Raw genomic sequence first — 6262 nt, 5'->3', positions numbered from 1 at the left:
TCTCTTTGTTTTGATATTTCTAGGTCAGGACTTGCCACACAATAAATGTTCATAGAATACATTGATTGCTGCATTAGGATTTCCTTCTCAATCAGTTATATCTCTGCTCAGAATCAAGATTATTTATTTACCCAGGGTGGAGATGATGTTTCAGCCCTTTTGTAGCTCTGCTTCTGAGTTATTTGAAAATACCACCAGAAGGAGCACACATCGACCTTGCCTTTGCCTTCCTCACCTCCTGGTGACGTCTCTCCATCATGGCTGTCATTTCACTGGCCTTGACCTTTACAGAAAAAAACACTAGGCAACCTCTCTCAATCTTCAGCTCCTCTATTTAATATACCTGCACTGGTCACATTTACTTATTAAAGTACAGAAAGAATAATGAGCTTTGTATGGTTCTTAGAGTCATGGAAATGTTGAGCTTTATGTTACCTTAGAAAGTAGGCAGGGTAAACATTTCATCCACGGAGCAGGAAACTCAGTGTGACCCAAGTCGCTTCTCAGGATCACACGGTGGGTCAGTTACAGAATTCATAGTGGATAAAGCCACTTCCTCTGATGCCAGCATCCCATGTAGGCGCTGGTAAAATTCCCGGCTGCTCCAATTCCCATCCATTTCCCTGCTAATGTGCATAGGAAAGGATCAGAGGTTGGCTCAAGTGCCTGGGCCTCTACACCCATGTGGGAGACCAGGAAGAAGCTCCTGGCTTCAGAGTGTGGCCCATTTTTGGTCATTGTGGCCATTTGGGGAATGAACCAGTGAATGGAAGATCTCCCTCTCTCTCTCTCTCTCTCTCACTCTCAACTCTTCCTTTCAAATAAATAAATAAATAAATAAATGTTTTTTTTTTTTTTAAAAAAGACTTAGGATTAGTGCCTGGATCTCCAGTCATATAAGAAGTGTTTTTTCTAGTTTGTGCAAATGCATTCTCTCTCTCTCTCTCTCTCTCTCTCTCTCTCTCTCTGTTGGAAAAATATCAAGAAGTGCAATTGTAGGATTGTATTGAAAAATTATGCTTGGCTTTATAAGAAACTGAAAAAAACCTATTTTTCATATTGGCTGTACCATTTTATATTCCCACCAGCAATGAATGAGAGTTTCCATTTCTTTGCATCATTGCTAGCCATTGGTAATTTTTTTTTAATGTTTAACCAGTCTAGTAAATGTGTTGTGGTATCCCATTGTTTATTTAAATTTACATTTTCCTAGTGATGGGTGATGTTGAGTGTCTTTTCTTGTGAAAGTTCCATGTTTATTAAAACAACACTTAATAAGAGTTAACCAAGGGACTCTGCAGCTGCATCCAGGATGGCTGATATCTGGATATTCAAATATGTCCCTGAAGTTTGGGGAAGGTGATGAAGACATATTTCATAACCTGGCAACATGAAAGCATTAGAATAGGTGGGCTGCACTTGGGATAGTTGTGTCATGCTGAGGTAAGAGTCAGGAGTCAGGTAACAGGTAGGCATTCACTCAGGGCCCTGTCCTGTCTTCTCTCATGCCAGATACACTTTCCACTCTTCTTTCTTTTTCCATTTTAGCATTATTGAAGTATAACTGCTGTATAAAACACTTCACATGCTTGAAATGTACAATTTGGGGATGCTTGTTGTATATTTACACCTGTGAAGTATCACCATGATTAAATACTGAATCAAACATTTCCAAAAATTTTCTCATGCCCTTTTGTAACATCTCTCTTCCCCTCCATCCCTGCCCTTCCACACTGACAACCATTTATCTGTGTTCTTTCACCATACATTACTTTGTATTTTAAGAGTTTTATGTAACTAAAACCATTTAGTGTCTACCATTTTCTTCCTTGCTTCTTTTATTCATTATGATTGTTTTTTGAATTAGTCCCATTTAGGCCTATATCACTGGTTCATTATTTTTTATTTTGATGAGTAATATTCCATTGTATGGGCTTTACTACTATTTGATTGCTCATTCCTATACTAGTGGACGTTTGGGACTCTTTCAAATAGAGCCTCTATGAACATTTGTGTACATGAATGTAAGCTTCTATTTGTGTGTGTGTGTGTGTGTACATCCAGACATGAAAAGGCTGAATAATAGAGTAGGTCTCTATTTAACTTTTCTTTTTTTAAGATGTATTTATTTATTTGAAAGTCAGAATTACCTGGAGAGAGAGAGAGAGAGAGAGAGAGAGAGAGAGAGGGAAAGAGAGGGGGAGAGAGAGAGATGGAGAGAGAGTGAGAGAGTGAGAGAGAGAGAGATAAATCTTCCATCTGATAATACACACTCTCCAGATGACCACAAAGGCCAAGACTGGACTGGGCTGAACCAGGCCTAAGCTAGGATCCAGGAGCTTCATCTGGGTATCCCACATGGTTGGCAGGGGTCTGAACACTTGAGCCATCTTCTGTTGCATTTCCCAGGCCATTAGCAGGGAGCTAGCTCAAAAGTAGCACAACCACATGGGATGCTGGTGTCTTAGATAGCGGCTTTACATGCTGTGCCACAATGCTGCTCTCCTGTATAACTCTTTAAGAAACAGACTATGGCTTGCACTGTGGTTCAATAGGCTAATCCTCCGCCTGTGGCGCAGACACACCAGGTTCTAGTCCCAGTCGGGGCGCCAGATTCTGTCCCGGTTGCCCCTCTTCCAGGCCAGCTCTCTGCTATGGCCCGGGAGTGCAGTGGAGGATGGCCCAAGTCCTTGGGCCCTGAACTCCATGAGAGACCAGGAGAAGCACCTGGCTCCTGCTTTCAGATCAGCGCGATGCGCCGGCCACAGTGCACCGGCCACAGCAGCCATTGGAGGGTGAACCAACAGCAAAGGAAGACCTTTCTCTCTCTCTCTCTCTCTCTCTCTCTCTCTCACTGTCCACTCTGCCTGTCAAAAAAAAAAAAAAAAAAAAAAAAAAGAAAAAAGAAACAGACTTTTTTCCAAAGTAATTGTACCATTTTACATGCCCACAAGCAATGTAGGAGACTTCTTGTTTCTTCACACCTTTCTTAAAACTTTAAATAATTCTTTGCATTTAATTTTAGTCACTGTTGAGGCTGGTGCTGTGGCAAAGCACGTTAATGCCTTGGCCTGAAGTGCTGGCATCCCATTTGGCATTGGTTCGAGACCTGGCTTCTCCACTTCTGATCCAGCTCTCTGCTAGGCCTGGGAAAGCAGTAGAAGATGGTCCAAGTCCTTAGGCCCCTGCACCACGTGGGAGACCTGGAAGAAATTCCTGGCCCCTGGCTTCGAATGGCCGCAGCACCAGCCGTTGCTGCCAATTGGGGTGTGAACCATCAGATGGAAGACCTCTCTCTCTGCCTCTCCTCTTTCTGTATAACTCTGACTTTCAAATAAATAAGTAAATCTTAGTCATTGTTAGTTGTATAGTGGTATCTCATTGTGCACAATGCTGAAAATCTTTTCGTATTTATTTGGTACCTTTATATTATTTATAGTGAAATGCCTGTTCAAATATTTTGTCCATTAAAAAAAATCCTGAGTTGTTTGCCTCCTTATTATTAAATTTTTAGAGTTCTTTGTATATATGTATTTCTCCATCACAGAGATGAATTTTAGTATTTTTCTCCAAGTCTACGATTTATCTTTTCATGATCATAAGAGAGCCTTTTGAAAAGAGAATTTTTAAATGTTGATGAAGTTAAATTTATCAATTTCTTTTTTTATGGATTGTCCATAATTGTATCTAAGACATTTTTGCCCGAGACTTCACAATTTTTTCTAGAATTACTGTGATTCTAAATTTTGCATTTAGGTTAACAATTCTCTTAAATTACTTTTGCATATAAGTCAAGGTCTAGGTCAAAGTTATTTTATGTCTGTCTATCTATCTATCTATCTATCTTTTTTGCAAGGATGTCTAAATGTTCCAGCACCATTTGCTGAATATTCTATTTCTTGTCTACTAAATTGTTTCCATTCACTACTACTCTCTAGCCATATTGTATTTATTTGTTCCTACTTTATATGCAATAAGCATGTTCCCTCTCAGGGGTTTCCACTCCCTTCTTCCTTTACCTAGAAAATTATTCACAGTCAGGGCCACATGACTCTCTTTTTCACTCATCTCTCTGCCCAAGTGCACCTTTGTCACCAAGCTCTTTCCTGGCTACTCTCTCTAGATTGCCTTTTCTACCACCTCTATTTTCTCATCCTGATTTCATTTTCTCCAGAATACTTTCATTATAGAGTTAATCATTATAAGTTTCATTTGTAAATTCATTGTAAATTGTTACTCTTATAAATTTAGTTCCTGCTCTAACTGGTGAGATTTATGAAGGAAATTTTTTTTGAAGATTTATTTATTTATTCAAAAGAGTTACACAGAGAGAGGAGAGGCAGAGAAAGAGAGAGAGGTCTTCCATCTGCTGGTTCACTCCCTATTGGCCACAACGGCTGGAGCTGCGTTGATCCAAAGCCAGGAGCCAGGAGCTTCTTCCGGGTCTCCTGCATGGGTGCAGGGGTCCAAGGACTTGGGCCATCTTCTACTGCTTTCCCAGGCCATAGCAGAGAGCTGGATAGGAAGAGGAGCAGCCGGAACTAGAACCAATGCCCATATGGGATGCTGGTGCTTCAGGCCAGGGCGTTAATCCACTGCGTCACAGCATCGGCCCCAAGGAAATATTTTTGTCTGATTTTTTTCCTGTATACCAAGTGTTTGCAACTGTGGCTGGCATATAGTGATTGCTTAAAAAGTGAATCTTTACTTCTAGGGATTCTTGATCCCACTGCAGAGTGCTTAGATTTGGTTCTCAGCTCCACTTTCAATTTCAGATTCCTGCCAATGTGAACTCTGGAAGGCAGCAGGTTATGGCTGCCTTGGTTCCTGTCACCCACTTGGGAGACCTGGAGAGAGTTTTTGACTCCTGCTTTTAACCTGACCCAGTCCTGGCTTCTTAAGGCATATGAGGAGTGAGTCAGAGGATGAGAGCTGTCTCCATCCATGTGACTCTCTATCTGTCTTTGTCTCTCTGACTTTCTTTCTTTCTTTCTTTTTTTGACAGGCAGAGTGGATAGTGAGAGAGAGAGACAGAGAGAAAGGTCTTCCTTTTGCCGTTGGTTCACCATCCAATGGCCGATGCGGCCAGCGCATCGTGCTGATCCGAAGCTAGGAGCCAGGCACTTCTCCCAGTCTCCCATGTGGGTGCAGGGCCCAAGGACTTGGGCCATCCTCCACTGCCTTCCCGGGCCATAGCAGAGAGCTGGCCTGGAAGAGGGGCAACCGGGATAGAGTCCGGCGCCCCAACTGGGACTAGAACCCAGTGTGCAGGCGCCACAAGGCGGAGGATTAACCTGTTAAACCACGGCGCCGGTTCTGACTTTCAAAATAAATACATAAATAACCAAAAAAAAATATTTAAAGTAACTCATCTCAAAGAATACTGCAAAAATAGAAATCTTGTAACTCATTCCTTAGTATAATGCCTGGTGAATATGAAAATGTGCAGAAAAGAGCTGATGTAGTAATACTGATTGCTATCATTAAAAAGGTCTCTTTGTAGGCCCTTGATTGGTATCTGGAAGTTGAATTTGGGGAGGGACTGTAGCACTATTCCCAGAACTGATAAGTCAGTCATTGTACTATTTCTACAAAATGATATAGCTTACTCTGGACACCTGTTGTCCTCCTGGGGACCTGAGATGTGGGTGCACGCTAGGCTGCCTATGTGACCAGCCTCCAACAAAGCCCTTGAGTGCTAAACTCTGGTGACTTTCCCTGTGAGCATATTTTGCACGTGTTGTTACAACTTGAGGCTTGAAGAATTGAACATATCCAGTGTGACTTCATGAGGAGAGCTTGTGTCTGGTTTCCTCCAGATCTCACCACGTGCACCTTTTCTCTTTCCTGATTTTGCTTTGTGTCCTTTCATTGTAATAAATCATAGTGTTATGGGCAAAAGACCAAAGAAACCAAACGGTGCCGGAGGCTTCAGGAGGAAAGTCACACATGTGGGCTTGACTAGACTCACGGATCAAGCATCAAGCCCCAATCCTTTGTCTTTCTCTACTGTTATACCCTAAATTTAGCAAGGCAGTACTGTAGCAGTTTCAGGGGGCACACCTTTATCTTAGGCCCTCAGAAAATAACAAATCACAGCTGCAAGGTAAGATAGTTTTACCAGACAACAAGGAGTAAGTCACAACTTAAAGGCAGTTTCAGGCACACAACTATCTTAGGTATGCAACTGGGCATTTATGGCAGGTGGGCATCCGGTTTCTAAAGTTAGTACTGGTTTGCTTAGACCCAACTGGCCCTTTGA

Source organism: Lepus europaeus, chromosome 1, assembly GCF_033115175.1.
Source record: "Lepus europaeus isolate LE1 chromosome 1, mLepTim1.pri, whole genome shotgun sequence".
NCBI lineage: Eukaryota > Metazoa > Chordata > Mammalia > Lagomorpha > Leporidae > Lepus > Lepus europaeus.
Note: the sequence above shows the minus strand (reverse complement) of the source record.